The 16,842-nt window shown below is 42.2% G+C and overlaps 1 pseudogene; it reads right to left on the reverse strand.

Moving 5' to 3' along the window:
• Positions 1 to 769: 769 nt before the first annotated feature.
• LOC132575841 (histone acetyltransferase KAT5-like) lies at positions 770 to 2,080 on the reverse strand (annotated as a pseudogene).
• Between the last annotated feature and the right edge of the window lie 14,762 nt (positions 2,081 to 16,842).

Raw genomic sequence — 16,842 nt, forward strand, 5'->3', positions numbered from 1 at the left:
ATATTCGCTGTCTTTGGAATCCGTGCAGCAGTCATTGTTCTACATCCCACCCAAAACAAAGCTCAAAGAGGTTAGCTGGTTTGGTATTAAACTTCAATACATTTAAGTCATTCATAAGCAGGCTTTTCAGGACTTAATATCAGACATAATATTCACCCATAAAGTATTATTGAACCAGGTCTTTAAACTTAATGCTGCTTTCAATTATACTTGAAGAAGAGAGGATTTTAGATTGGCAGGGCATTGAAAGAAAAACAACAGCTGCTGGTCCCCATGGAGAACTCCTTCTAAAAGTGCCTGGGGCCTCAAGTGCCTTGGGGTCTCAATTCTGACCAAGACCACAGTGCTGTGGGAGGGACTCCAACCTCTCCCCACACCATTTTCCAACTCAAAATGACTTCAAAAGGTATTATTTGCCCCATGAGGTTGTACATGTGCAAGGATCAGTGCACATGGAGCTGCGCAGTGGGATACATTATGCCCCTGGCAACTTTTTAGGTCAGGAAAATGGCATGGAAAAGGCAGGAAGGAGCCCATCCCATGGTTTTGTCCAGAATGTGGGCCTCTTGACACTTTTAGAGGGAATTCTTCATTGGGACTGGCTGTTGGCAGATGGCTGACAGTTCCCATTGAGAACATGAGATGAACATCAGGTCTTGTTTGGCATTTAAGCTCTGTCCCTAAAGTTCTTGAGCAACTAACGCTTATGCCTTTGTAACAGAAAGATATCCCAAGACTTCCCAGACCATTCCACAGGACTGGTGTAACATTATATGGTGAGAACCTTTGAGTAACTGTAAAATGTCCCATAGAAACAACGGAAAATGAAAAACAACTTATCCCATTGCCTCTCACCACACTTCCAAGCCATGGAAGTATAGTCCTCTGTGGATTCCTTCTCTTTGGAGAAGTAGCCAATGATGTGGAAGCCTTTGCTGTCATACACCATCATGACATAGAAGAGAAAGGTGTCTATGTCATAGTAGAGGGTCTTGTGGTCCAGGAAGCATTTTGCAAGCAGGGAATAACTTTTGTTCTTCCACCTTTCAATCTCAAAGAAGGAGATGGGCCCCTTGCGGTAGATTTAATTCCCAGGTGGATGCCGCAAGTGCCTTTGGAGACATTTGAGACTCTTGATATACTTCAGGCAGAACTTGCACAGAGGACAGGTTGGGTGGTGAGTTCCTGTGGGTATGGTGAGAAGTACCAAGCTTCAACTGGTGTTGGTCAAGCTCAATGCACTCAATGTTTTTCATGCGTGTGATGATGTCATAGTGTCTGTGATCTGATACCAAGCTGCCTGTCATGTATGGGGCTGAAAGGATGCTGTCTGAGCTGTCCTGTGAGTCCTGCTCACAAGCAGGGAGATATTTTTCACAACCCAAAAAGAGCGGCTTCCTTCCAGCCTGGGACACTAAGCAAAGCAGGTGGGCAGTGTCTGTAGTCCCAGCACTCACCTCATCTGTGCCGAGGCAATTAGACTTCCTCTTCCTGCCTGGCTGGGCAGCCACTGCTCAGTGGGCAAAACCATTCTGGGGAAACATGGACACCTGTGTAGTCTCAGGCAGCGCAGGAATTGGCATTGCTGGAGAAACCACCTCCACCTTCAGATTCGTTGGTTTGGTTAGATGAAGGAGCTGGAGGAGACGGGTTGGTCAGGCAAGCTGGGGATGGCCTTCCTCTCTTTAGGTAGGTTAAAACGAAAGGTTATCTGCACCGGGATGGTCAGGGTTTTACTGCTGGATGAAGTTCTGGCTGGTTGTAGAGACAAATCCAAGGTCTTCCTCACATCACATTCTGGAGAGCTGGGTTGGGATTCTGGCAGCCCATTCTTGCTGGGTGTCTTGGCCTCTTTTGGGGGGAACTGGATCTTTTAAAGGTCCAGTTGATCTTGGGTCACCCATTCATCCATTGTTAAAATCAATGTAGTGAACGTAAAACAGTTTCCGACCACTCATGTCCTTCACACTTAGAATTTCAGCCAGTGGCCATTTGTCTTCATTGTCTTGGTTACAGCGCAGCACAGGAAGATGGCTGCCTTTGGTTACCTCCTCCACCTCCACCATCTTAGACCCTTGCTATTGGCTGTGGCCTTCTCTTCTGGCATCAGGGCACAGTACAACCTACAACCAATCACAGCTGTCCTAAATATCATATAAATCCCAACCACTACACCCATATCTCAAATTACAAGGTACATACCATGGGGTTATGTCTCTCTAACACTATGTCAAGCATTTTCAGAATACACTCAAGGGAATTTGCTGAGGAGAATGGGCACTTTGTTCAATAAAGGATCACTTTACTCAAGCAGCCATGGAAGAGAAGTTACCTTTGTGTTGCATATTCTAACGTTGTGTTCAAAACCCTTACAGATAGCTGCCTCAAGACCCAAACATTAAACTGAAATCAGGTAAGGATAGAAGACAGAGGTGCCAACTCAGTGCTGGCAACCAGGAAGAGCCTTTGGGAGGTGAGGAACAACATCATGCAATTAGTTGCAATGTTATGTCATCTCTTCTAATTTGTATCCCAATGTGCCATCATAACAGTCTGGAAGTTTGCTCATTTCTGTGTGAATTCCTGGAGTGCTGTGACATTATTTCCAGGAGAAGCCTTTGGGAGGTGAATTCCTAGAGTGCTGTGACATTTCCAGGAGAAGCCTTTGGGAGGTTGCACCTTCATGCAACAAGGTGCAATGACATATCACTTCTAATTTGTACTCAGAAGTAATGTCATAATGCTTTAGAAATTTGCTCATTTCTATGTTTTTTTCTGTAGATGACTGAATTTGCAGAGTGTTGTGACATCATTTCCAGATTGCATTTGTCCTTTTAGAATACATGTTTTTATCAGTATTTATTTTAAATAATTGTTGTTTTTGATTGTAATTTATCATTGTAAATCCTGGCTTTATTGTTAACTGCTTTGGGAGGACTCAGAGGTCAACAGGCAGTTTAAAACTGCTAAATAAATAAAGTAATCAAAATGAATTTGAAGAGAGGGTCAGAACAGTGCTTGTACCTTTCCTGGCAACTAACATCACCTCCCTAAGGACACCTTTCTCAGCCATGGAAAAGTACTGAACTAGCAAATAAGGGTTTACATACCCACCTTCTGTTGTGAACTGCATATTTGGTACTGCAAGCAACTGGGATTTCAGGGCACCAAAGCAGTTGACTTGTTTGTTATTTTGTAGTTGTATTATTTTGAGGATGCGACATAAGGAAAGAAGTTTTAGCTGAGGTTTATAAAAGATGTGGCTGTAACAGACAGTATTTAAATAAAATATTTGTTAATGTTCAGCCTGTAGGCATTATATTTTTCCCCAAGGACTGTATGAACACCTGGAGAACTTGTAGCATAACATTTTATGCAGGCTGTTTAAAATACTTGTTTATTTGGTTTTGCTAATAGTTATTTAATTCAAACACCTGAATCAACAGCTGAGAGAAAATATGGCTTTTCAAAAGATGGAAAGCTCCTTGTCTTTCTTCTAAGAGCTGCACAACATACCTCCCAGAACTCAAAACCAAACTGAGTTCACTTTCACGTCTGCTGTGTAAGTAAGTTTGGCTGCAGGAAAGGGGGCTGCCTGAGAACAAGGATTGCCTTTTGTCATTTGAAACACTATCATTTACCATTCATTACTATATGCCCAAGTCATAAGAACATAAGAGAAGCCATGTTGGATCAGGTCAGTGGCCAATCTAGTTCAACACTCTGTATGTCACACACTGTACAAAATCCAGGTGCCAACAAAAGGTCTACCAGAAGGGCTAGAACTCCAGAAGCACTCCCACTGTTGTCCCCCAAGCACTAAAAATACAGAGCATCACTGCCCCTGACAGAGTGTTACATCTATACCTTTATAAATGGTTGAGTTATAATATGTATGTACTTATAATATGTATTGTTTTAATTTTTGAAGTGCCTGTGTTGTGAGCCGCCCTGAGCCTGCTTGGCGAGGAGGGCGGGATACAAATTAAATATTATTATTATTATTATTATTATTATTATTGTGGCTAATTGTCACTGATGGATCTCTGCTCCATATGTTTATCCAATCTCCTCTTGAAGCTGCCTATGCTTGTAGCTGCCACTATTTCCTGCAGCACCGACTTACTTTTTGAATAAAGAAGTACTTCCTTTTATCTGTTCTAAACCTACTGCTCATTAATTTCATTGAGTGCCCACAAGATTCTGTATTGTGAGAAAAGGGGAAAAAATACCTCTTTCTCTACCTTATTTATCCCACACATGGGCTGAGAACAGAAGCTGGCTCAGGGTGGCATCAAGCCGCCCCAGAAGTGACCTGTCCAGAAAAGGAGCAGCTGGGAGCCTTCAGATTGCTCGCAGCCTGTCCCCAAAACAGGACAGACTGTGTGCACCCTGGAGGCGCTTCCAGAGTGCTTGTGTGACTGTCAGCCACTCCTTGGGTACTTCCCGGCTGTTCAGACAGCCATGCAAGCACCTTGGATCTGCCTCAGAAAGGTACCACTTTCAAAGTGGTACCTAAATTCTGAGGCGGTTTCAATCTGGCCTAGGTCGGGCTGTGTGCAGGACAGGGATGGCAGGCAGATGTGTGCATGTGTACGTACTTTTTTGATCTGCCTGCCTGCCATCCCCAGGGTGGTTTAAACTGCTCGTCTGTTATCAGCCATGGTTTTGTAAACCTCTATCATGTCATTCCTCAGTTGTTTCCCCAAGCTAAAGAGCCCCAACCTCTTTAAATTTTCTTCACAGGGAAGATGTTCCATCCCCTTAATCGTTTTAGTTGCCCTTTTCTGCACTTTTTCCAGTGCTATAATATCTTTTTTGAGGTGGTGTGACCAGAACTCTACACAGTATTCCAAATGAGACTACACCATCAATTTATCCTGGGGTATTATGATACTGGCTGATTTGTTTTCAGTCCTCTTCCTAATAATACCCAGCATAGCATTTGCCTTTTTTATTGCAGTTGCACACTGAGTTAACATTTTCAGGGAGTTATCTACCATGACTATGAGATCTTTCTCCTGGTCAGTTACTGCTGGTTCAGATCCTATCAGCATATATTTATAGTTAGGATTTTTGGTTCCAACCTGCATTACTTTGCACTTGTCCATGTTGAACCTCTTCACCACATTGATGCCCACTCGCCCAGCCTCATCAGATCCCTTTGGAGTGCCTCCCAGTCCTCCCAGGTTATCACCCCCAGAACAACTTAGTGTCATCCACAAACTTAGCCACTTCACTGCTTATTCCCAACTCCAAATCATTAATGAACAAGTTAAAAAGCACCAGAGCTAATACTGAGCCCTGTGATACTCCACTGCTTACCACCTTCCACTGTGAAAATTGCCCATTTATACTCACAAAAGCTCATACCCTACCACAAATTTTGTTAGTCTTTAAGGTACTACTGGACTCTTAACTCTTTTCTCTGTTTCCTGTTATTTAACCAGTTTTTAATCCACAAGAGGACTTGTCCTCTTATCCCATGACTGCTGTCTTTACTTAGGAGCTTCTGATGAGGAACTTTAACAAAAGCCTTCTGGAAGTCTTAGTACATTTACTGGGTCATTTACTGGGTCACTCTTGTCCACATGTTTGTTCACCCCCTCAAAGAACTCTAAAAGGTAGTGAGACGAGATCTTCCCTTTGTTTTTGTTTTTGTTTTTTTAGGTTTTAACCTTTTTATTGAAAATTTAGCAGAGCAATATAACATCAACATGAAAAGAAACATGGTGAGAGTTCTCCAGGACTTGCTTGGCCTTCAATTGTCCGCTGGTTAAAACATCTAGGAATTGTGTTAAGTGAGAGATCCTCCAAGCAGGGAAAGAGAGGGCTGGTTTGCTAGGAACAAAAGCAGGGTGATCAATGAATTCAGACAAAGGAGAGGTAGGCGGGGCAAGGAGCATCGAGTACCTATTCCAGACTCTGAAAGCTGCATGTAAGAAGAGGTTAGGGGAATCACAAAAAAAAATTATGATTATAGCATAGCAACTTACAAAAATTATATGGGTGCAAAGCATGCTCTTCAAACATCTTCCATTCTACAGAATAAGAGTACCTGTGGAGCTTAATTACGCTAGTTAAGATAGTGGTGTAATATAAACAAATGTCTGGTGCTGCCAAGCCCCCTTCCATCATGCATCCTTCTGATGATGGAAAAACATAAACAAGGCTTTCTATCTAACCATCGGAAGGTATTTACACTTTTGCCATTTACCTAATAGAGACATGGGAAGATCAATGGGAAGGACCCTAAAATATATATTTTTTTTTAATAAGACCATCTTGACCAAATGGATTCTTTCCAGGGGCGATAAAAACTTTGTCATCCAGTGAGAGAGCTGTTCCTTGATAATCTTAGAGATTTCCATATAATTAAACTTGATGAGGTCTGAAAGGTGCAATGGGATAGAAATGCCTAAGTACCTCAATTTGGACTTCACCCAACTATATTGATAAGAAGTCTTAATGAATGCGGTGACCTCTGGAGATAGATTGATGGAATGAAGGATTGACTTTGTCGGATTAATTTTAAGCCCAGCTATCTTCCCAAAGAATAAATGTAAGTGAATTCTGGGAGAATTCTTAGAGAATCCATGCTGATTCTTCCTCAAATGGCTTTTGTTCATCAATGTGCCTACTAATTCTATCTTTAATTTCCCAGATCTCCTTGGGAATCTTTTTTTAAAAAAATAGGAGTTACATTAGCTATCTTTCAGTTCCTGGGAATGGAGGCAGATTTTAGTGATAGATTGCATATTTTTGTCAGGAGATCCACAACTTCACATTTGAATTCTTTCAGAACTCTTGGATGTATGCCATCTGGTCCTGGTGATTTACCAGTTTATAATTTGTCAATCAGATGTAGAATCTCCTCTTTTGTCACTTCAATCCAACTCAGGTCTTTCAACACCCCTCCTGAAATCAGTGGTTCTGGACTGGGCAATCATCTTTCATCTTCCACAATGAAGTTCTCTGCCATTCCCCCATCATCCTTTAGTAAACCTTTTACCCCTTGGTCATCCAATGGCCCCACTGCCTCCTTGGCTGGTTTTCTACTTCTAATGTATTTGAAGAATATTTTATTGTTGGTCTTTATGTCTTTTGCAGTACATTCCTCATAGTCCCTTTTTGCCTATCTGCTCACTGACTTGCATTTTATTTACCAAAACCTGTGTTCCCTTTTATTTACCTCCCTCAGACTAGACTTCCAACTACCTAAAGGAATTCTTACCTTTTATTATGTCCATTGCTTTGTTTGTTGACCTGCAAGCCTTTTTAAAATACCTATTTGTATCTTTCCTAACCTGTGGTATAACCTGTAACCTGTATCTTTCCTAACCTGTGGACTCTTATCTGTGAGAGCCAGGTTTGATTCCCCACTCCTCCACTTGCACCTGCTGGAATGGCCTTGGGTCAGCCATAACTCTGGCAGAGGTTGTCCTTGAAAGGGCAGCTGCTGTGAGAGCCCTCTCAGCCCCACCCACCTCAAAGGGTGTCTGTTGTGGAGGGAGAAGATATAGGAGATTGTAAGCCACTCTGAGTCTCTGATTCAGAGAGAAGGGCAGGGTATAAATCTGTAATTCTTCTTCTTCTTTGGGATTCCAAGATTGTAGTTTGAAATACTCTTCAAGCTTCCCAAAGGGATTTGACCCTCCTTACCTTTCCTTTCGGTTTCTTCTTCACTAGTCCCCTCATTTGACATGCAGTTGTGTTGGTCTTTAGGGGCAACTCCCTATTTACATAAGTGGTAAACTTAATGGTGTTATGGTCACTGTTTCAAACTGGTACTATCACATTTACATCTCTCACCAGGTTTTGAGTATTACTTAGGTCTAGGATCATTTCCCCCAATAGATCCTGTGACCATCTGTTCCATGGCACAGTCACTGAGAGTATCTGGAAACCTAATCTCTTTCTCTTGACTTGAACACATATTGACCCAATCAATGTGTAGATTGTTAAAATTACCTATTATGACAGTTATTTCATCTAGCAGCTTTCCTTAATCTTGTGCTGTTTTTAAATCATCCTCTGATCTGGTGGGTGATAAACTCCCAAAATTAAGCTTCCTTTTTGGCACATTAGTTCCACACACAGCATTTCTGTAAGCGAATCTGTTTCTATTACATTCTCAGTTTTACTGGACTGTATACCTTCTCTAACATACAGAGCCACTCCATCCCTATCCTTCTGATATAATTTATATCCAGGAATCACTGTACCTCACTGTATCATAGTCTTTATCCCACAAAAGTTTCTGGAATCCCCACAATGCTACCTTGGTGGTACTGGCCTTGAGTCTCCTGACTAGTAGCCTAAATTTCCCCTCTAGGACCACATGACTATATTTCCCCACATCTTTGGTGCCAGTTTGTACCACAACTACTGGCTCCTCCCTAGCGCTGTCTACCAGCTTATCTAGACCACGTGTAATTTCAGATATCTTCACACCAAGCAGGCAGGTCACCATGCAGTTAGTACACAGGTTTGCCAGCCAGCTGTCTATCTGCCTAAGGATCGAATCACCAACTACCAAGAGTCCCTCTCCCTCCCCGGCCAAGAATGGTTCCTTGGTGCAAAAGGATACCTGTTCACGAACTGTAGCTTTTAAGAGAACATTCCCCCTTTCTTCAGCACAGTGCCTTGTTTCCCCTTGGCCCTCATGCTCCCTGGAAGCAGCAGGGCTGCCATTCTTGGTGTGGGACACACCTTACAAGTCCCCAAGAATCTTATCCAGAAGAAGAAGACCATAGATTTATACCCGGCCTTCTCTCTGAATCAGAGTCTCAAAGTGGCTTACAATCTCCTTTACCTTCCCCACCCCCCAGCAGATACCCTGTGAGGTAGGTGGGGCTGAGAGAGCTCTCCTAGGTGGGGCTGAGAGAGCTCTGCCCTTTCAAGAGCAACTCTTGCAAGAGCTATGGCTGACTCAAGGTCATTCCAGCAGCTGCCAGTGGAGGAGTGGGGAATCAAACCCCGTTCTCCCAGATAAGCCTTATTCATGTGCCTGACTGCCTCTGCTTCTCTGGGTCAGTCATCTTGGCCTCTAGGGTGTGAACTCATTCCCTGAGAACCAGGAGCTCCATGCATTGAGCACTTCTGTCTAGCTGGCACATTCATGGTACAGTCATACATGGTACATGGTACATTCTGTGCAATAAATTGGATTGCCCCAAAATACCTGCTGGCATTCTACCTTCATAATTGCTGTTTTTTAAATTTCCTTTTAAATGAAATGCCTATTTTTGTAGATTTGTTTGTAGAAAGTATGCTTACCCTTCTAGGGACATAGAGAGACTAGTGCCCTGGCTTCCTCACCCTCCTGCTGAACTCACGTCTCCAAAACTCACCTGTTTAATCCCCTGTTCCAGACACTTCATTGCTGGAATAGGGCCTGCTACCTCGCAGAGCTGGGGCCTGTTCATAGGAACCCTAAATAAATAACTTGGGCCCAAACTCCACCCCCTATTGAAGCCAATCACACTGATTGGATGCTAACCAATAAAGAAGGATGAATAAGTCACCCTCTGGTTGATTAACAATAGGTATTGCTGAAAGGGAGCCACTCAGACAAAACCTCCTGTTCTTCCCAGGCTGCCTTTTAGTCCCAGCCCAAATCTCTAAGAAACCATGTCATTTCCCACCACTTATTGAAGTCTAACTCTAAATATGCTGTCCACATACATAATGCATAATCAGTTTGCAAATGAATTCAGATTTACTGTACCATGTGAGCATTTTAAGTCACTTTGCAACTGCACAGCTATTTGGAAAACTTATATGGTACCTCTCCAAGGACAGTAAAACCTCACAAAAGTAAAATCATAAAAACAACAAACATAAAAAAATTACCAATGCCTAGAGCAGGGGTGGCCAAACTTGCTTAACGTAAGAGCCTCAGAGAATAAATGTCTGAGAGCCACAAGACATGAATGTCAGATGTCTGAGAGCCACAAGACATGAACATCAGATGTTTGAGAGCTGTGAGACAAGGAAGGAAGGCAAATAGATGAGGTGAGAGGAGGGAGAGAAAGGTGGAAAGAAAGCAACTTTTAAATGCATTCTCCAAGCTGCCAGTTAGCTTGGCTTGGAGAAGTGATTTAAAGAGACAAATGCCTTCTCCAAGCCAGCTGATAGGGCAGTGGGGGCTTCAAGAGCCACACAATGTGTATGAAAGAGCCACATGTGGCTCCCGGGCCACAGTTTGGTCACCCCTGGCCTAGGACATGATAATTACTAGCTTAAAATTATATCCACAGACTAGCCTTCATGTTATAAGCAGATTTTAAAAAGCAACCACTAAAATGATGAGACTTCAATTAAAATCATAAGATCAGTAAAGTAAGCACTAAGTGAGTCTCAAGAGATGTAGGGCATTCTAAAGAGCAAGTTTGGTGTAGTGGTTAAGTGTGCGGACTCTTATCTGGGAGAACCAGGTTTGATTCCCCACTCCTCCACTTGCACCTGCTAGCATGGCCTTGGGTCAGCCATAGCTCTGGCAGAGGTTGTCCTTGAAAGGGCAGCTGCTGTGAGAGCCCTCTCCAGCCCCACCCACCTCACAGGGTGTCTGTTGTGGGGGAGGAAGGTAAAGGAGATTGTGAGCCGCTCTGAGACTCTTCGGAGTGGAGGGCGGGATATAAATCCAATATCTTCTTCATCTTCTTCAAAGGCAAAATTACACCACTGAAAAAGCCCTCTCTGTTTGTCTCTCTACAGCGCATGAGGAGCTGGATTGGGCAAGAGCTAACTTGTAATAATATTCTCAATTATCATGTCCCATAATTAGAATAAATGTAGTTTAGTAATGCCCTGACCTGGATAGCTTAGGCTAGACTGATCTCATCAGATCTTCCAATCTAAGCAGGGTCGGCCTCAATACTTGGGTAGGAGGCCACCAAGGAAGTCCAGGGTTACTGTGCTGGAGCAGCCAATAGCAAATCACCTCTGAATGACACTTGCTTTGAAAACCCTATGGCAGGGGTGTCGAACTGATTTGTTATGTGGGCCAGATCTGACATAAATGGAACCTTGTCGGGTCAGGCCATGTGTGTCAGGTACCAGAGATATAAACTTAGCACTCACTGGTCTTCAAGGCACTTTCTTTGTATCTAATATAATGCCATTGAGTCCACCTTCCAAAGTGGCCATTTTCTCCAGGTGAACTGATCTCTGTCATCTGGAGATCAGTTGTAATAGCCAGAAATCTCCAGCCACCACCTGAAGACTGGCAACCCTACCAATTAGGCAAGTATACATTAAGTAGGAAGGAAGCAGAAAGTCTGTTGCCCTACTTGGTCCCATTCTACCCTAACTCAAAGTAAATTTCAAAGTAGACACACCCTCCCCACTCTAACCCACAACTACTCAGTAGTGAATGTAAAACCAATGAAACCAAATTGATACCCACACACATGCACACATTTCTTCAAGGCTTGGTACCTAAATTTAAGACAATTAGAGGAGGTGGAAAATATCCAATTCCACAAGTGTTCTTGCACTCTGCATGCTTTACTTTACTTGGGGAAATGGCAAAAAAAATCAGGTTTGAACTTATGCCAGCTTCTGAGGCTGAGTTCAGATTGTATCCTGATATTTAAGCCTAAATTTACACAAATATCAAAGCAATCTGCACTCCAGAACCCCTGTCATTGACACAGGCTGTCAATAAGATATCATTTTTTGTGACTGTTCAGAAATTAAGCATTTCATTCCTAAATTTTACAGTGTGTAAAGGGCACTAGAAAGACTAGCAAGAAACATTTTGCAAAGAATAGCATCCTGCATCCTTCCTTTCTTTCCTTAAATGTTTTTGCAAAATAATTGCTGATCAGGAGATAGATGAGGTCACTGCTGCAATTACATTTTGAATCCCTTTCAAACAGATCTCATTCAGCACAAAGGTGGGGGGGGGGAGAAAAAAGTTAACAAAATGCATTGTTCCTTAAGCTGGTCCTTTAGAAAGAATAATTAACCTATAATAACTGTTCTGGCTCCTCTTAAGTCCTGAGAAGTAATCTTTCCTCATTAGCTTCAAGTTTAATTAACATCAATAATGAAAACTGCTTCTGAAAAAAATCATAAGTTCATATTTCCTGTGTCTATACAGTCTAATTATATTAAATGGACATTGGGATTTAACCAGGTAGCCAACATATATGGTCTGAAGTGAGGGGCCTAAAGTTAAGGTCTGGTCCAATGAAAAAAGGTGGAACTTTTCAGATGCTGAATGCTGTCTTTTCCACCCCCATAATGCTCGGCAGCAGAAAAGCTCGTGGATACTTCTCTAAAAGTGGAGCAATGTTCCAATTTCTTATTCTTCTTTTCAAGAAGGAGGGGATATAGGCTCAAAGCAAATTTCTTTGCAAGATTCTTAAGTTTAGAACACAGAAGTAGTCTATATAATTCATTCCTGCAAGATATGGCAATGGACATAGGTTTAAATGGTTTTGTCCTATTAGAAAAAATCAGGAAAAGTAAGTCTATGAAGTCATAAAGAAACACACCTTAAGAGCTGAAGGTAATCCTCAGGTTCAGAAGTATACCACTAAAAAACAGCTGATGAAGGACAATAGTGGGAGAAGGCTGTTTTGCTTTCTTGCTTTTCTTCTAAATTTTCAATGGGCATCTGGTTGGATGCAAGACTAAACACACCTTTGAAATGGTAGGGATTTGTTTTATGTGAGTCTAATATCCAAATGAAGAGATTTCAAGTAGGTAAATGGGATCATTTATTGGATGAACAAATCATTTAAGAGACTGCAAGTTTCAAATTGACAGGCTCTTTGTCAAATGCATATATTTTGGGCATAAACAAAAATACATTGTCATCTATGTCTAGGCTATAGAATGCTTAATAGAGTCTCTAGCACTAAAGGATTGTGAAAGCAAACTGTGGTGATTAATAAGATTACACTCCTTTAGGCTTTACCCAAAGGAATAACTTATTTTGGCTTTGCTTGATGGAGAACATGTGGATTGGAAAGCTTTCTGCATTTTATATAATCAATTAGTCTAATAAGACGACATAATTTAATTCACTCTGTATGTCTCAGTCTGTGGGATATATCAGCCCCACAAAACAATTGGAACAACAGAAAGGCACCAAAGGCTAATTTGTCTCTGCCATGGTTAGAATGGGGTGTAGGAGGCCAAAGTTCAAATTTCCACTCTGCCATGGAAGCTTGTTGGATGACCTTGGGCCTGTTATATATTCTCAGCCTAACCTGTCTAAGAGGGTTGTTGTGATGGTAAAATGGAGAAGAGGAGAACAATGTAAGCTGCTTTGGGCTCTCAGTAGGGAGAAAGAGAATAAATGAATTTATAAATACATAAAGAAATTGTACAGCCATCTTAGAATGCCTGTACTGCTATCCAATGTGATTATCTTGAGAACAACTTGGATAGAGAGTATTGTTGGGAGATCCATAGCCAAACCAAAATTGTCCCCCAGAGATTGCTGAGAGGATAAATGAGGAAAAAAAACTGTATACCCTGAAAGGGGCTATGGATAACAGTGGCAAGGAACTAACTGACTGTCGGAATAAGATGTAAAAAGATAATGATGTAAAAAAGATCATGGATTATCACTCAACTGAACCCAAACATGTAAACAAATCACTGTTTATGGCGTAACTACGTAATTAATCCATGTTGAATGACCTTCTGGATATAGAGTTTAAGTGTCATGTTTTTACAGGGCTTTTTTTGTAGCAAGATCTCCTTTGCATATTAGGCCATACACCCCTGATGTAGCCAATCCTCCAAGAGCTCACAGGGCTCTTAGTACAGGGCCTAGTGTAAACTCCAGGAAAATTAGCTACACCAGGGGGTGTGGCCTAATATGCAAAAGAGTTCCTTCTACAAAAAAAAGCCCTGTGTTTTTATATACCTACTATGTAAGCAAATTAGATGTGGGTATTTTAATATTCCATAAAAGCTATATTCATGACTTACTTATTTGGCTTATATATTGTGAAGACTATCATGAATGAATTCCTTTAGGAACATTCAATATTTTGTATGTGCCTGAGGATTTTTTTTTCTCTGAGCGGCAACTCCCTTCCTCAATCAACATCACAAACTCTTCTCAATATTCATTCGTTTGTTTATTCATTCGTTTATTTCATTTCTAGTCTGCCTTTTCACTATGACCCAAGGCAGATTACATTTTTTTAAAAAGTAGCAACACAGTAAAACCATATAACACACACAACAACATAGTGAAACTGCATTACAAAATTAGAAAACAAGCGGGAGACTCACAAGAACTTGCAGGGGCATCTAATTTCCCCCTCTTCAGCTATCCCTCCTACCCCTGGCAGTCTTTTGGTGAGAAAATTCTGGTGAAGTGGTATAGTGCCAGCTGAATGTGCTAGGGTTGTAGGATTGCCAAATCCAATTCAAGAAATATCTGGGGACTGGAGCCAGGAGACATTGGGGGTGGAGTCATGAGCAAGGTTGGAACAAGTACAATTGAACTCCAAAGGGAGTTCTGGCCATCACTTTGAAAGGGATTGCACACCTTTTCAATGCCTTCCCTCCATTAGAAATAATGAAGGATAGGGGCACCTTCTTTGGGGGCTCATAAAATTGGCCCCCCCAGTCCAATCTTTTTGAAACTTGAAGGGTGTTTTGAGGAAAAGCATCAGATGCTATGCTGCAAATTTGGTGCCTCTACCTCAAAGAACATCCCCCCCAGAGCCCCAGATACCCACAGATCAATTCCCCATTATTCCCTATGGGAATCATTCTCCATAGGGAATAATAGAGTGTCCAGTAGATATTTCCCTTCCCCCCCTGCTTTCTAAAGCTCTCTAAAGTGGGGGGAGAACCTCCAAACCAGGGAATCCCCTGCCCCCTCCCTCTCTCTCTCTCTCTCACACACACACACACTTACTGGGTCTGGTTCCTCCACAATTTTACTTGCTCTGAAAACTAAAGCAAAAGAAACGGAGGGTCTGTGCTCTAACAAAACTGCTGCTGACCCTTCCCCATGAAGCTCTTCCTGTTTCCTGCTTCCTGTTCAACTTTAAAGGCACACGTTTTAAAAACTGACCTGTTTGCAGGTTTCTAAACATGCTGGAGCTCTAGAAGTACATGGTGACTGTGGGGGTGGGGCTTACCCCACTGGCCAGCTGGCTGGGGGCAGGGGGAAGCCTGTAAAACCAGGGGATCCCCCACTGGGACCTGGGGATTGAGAAGCCTATAGGGTTGCCATCCTCCAGGTGGCACCAGAAGATTGCTCACTATTTCAGTTGATCTCCAAGTGACCAAGATCAGTTCTCCTGGAGAAAACAGCTGCTTTGGATGGTGGACTATATGGTCCCTCCTCTCCCCTCCTCAAGCCCCATTCTCCCCAGGCTCCATCTCCAAAACCTCCAGGTATTTCCCAACCCAGAGCTGGCAACCTTAAACCTGGCCCAGGCACATGGTAGGGCACCTGCAAGAACTTGCAGGGGATGCTTTGCTTTCATCTATATACCTGCTTCATATTTGTTCCTTTTTCTTCCTCCTGACAGCCCCCCTGCCCTCACCTTTCCCCACTTGCCTCTCTCCTTCCCACCCACCACCCAGCCTACTTCTTATCTGTGCCCCATCTTCAGCTATATTTATATACTTCATTTATACCCAACCTTTCTCCACAATGGGGACTCAAAGCAGCTTACATCATTCTCCTATCCTTTATTTTCTCCTCACAAGCACTCTATGAGGTATATTAGGCTGAGAGTATGTGACTAGCAAGCTTCCATAGCGGAGTGGGGATTCAAACATGGGTCTCCCAGGCCATGTTCTGGCACTGTACCCACTATATCACATTGGTTTCCATGGGGTGGCTGGTGTTGAACAGTAGTGAGCTGCTGGTCTTGGGTGAGTCATGCAAATCAGGTGGTAGAAAGTTGCTTAGTGGCTGCTGCTGGGCCTGAGTGCAATGAATCCTTCCTCAAAGGAGAAAACAGCCCCGGAAAGGCCCTTGCCCTCTCCTGCTGCCTTTTATTGACAGAAGCCAAGGTTGGACAGCTGGCAGTGTTGTGGTGGTTGCTTAGCAATGGCACCCAAGAGGGCATTTCTTCAAGCTATAGGTGTTTGAAGTTATTCGGTATTTGATGATTTGTTTACCCCATGCACTTTTCCCTTTTTAATTTTTTTTTTTAATTTCAGATTGTTATGAAAACTTGGGGCTTTTTAAAGTTTGTAGAAATATCTGTCTTGTCTGTTCATGACTCCAATCTTGGGATTTGGCCATGCTAAATATTAGATATACTGATGCAATAAAATGTGTCACAGCCTTATTGGACACACAGAATTTAGTTGTGCAATTTTTCAGGCTGTGTCTATAGTCCAAAAGTAGGGTGGACATTTTGCACATATAAAGCTCTAAGTCCAGTAACTGTATTCACAGTTCAAGAGCTCTAGCATAACTTTTAAAGAACCCTTGTGTAGATTTTGGAAAGCTATTACCATGATGGCCTTTGGCCTCTGGCCTCTGTCAGTATAGCAAGTTTTGTTTAAGACTAACAATTACACAAATATATTAATTTTTTTCATAGCATTTAGCAATTCATATCTGAAACGGGAATTATAATAGTTAGCATTGTTTCAAAGAGTTTAAACCTAAAGTGACAAAGAATTCTGAGATACAGCTATTTGTTATATCACAATTGTTCCAGAGAAGCCTCATAGTATGCTTACTACAACACATCGAAGACCTCCTTTACATGCAGTGTTAAAATTCTGAGGTAACAAAGTTAAGCATTGTTCACTTCTATTGTTTTCAATTGGAAAGCATTAGGCATATTTTCAGCTCTTCTACTGAAATTTGTTGCTCTTAAATATGTTTAT

This window comes from Heteronotia binoei, chromosome 1 (genome assembly GCF_032191835.1).
Source record: "Heteronotia binoei isolate CCM8104 ecotype False Entrance Well chromosome 1, APGP_CSIRO_Hbin_v1, whole genome shotgun sequence".
Taxonomy (NCBI): domain Eukaryota; kingdom Metazoa; phylum Chordata; class Lepidosauria; order Squamata; family Gekkonidae; genus Heteronotia; species Heteronotia binoei.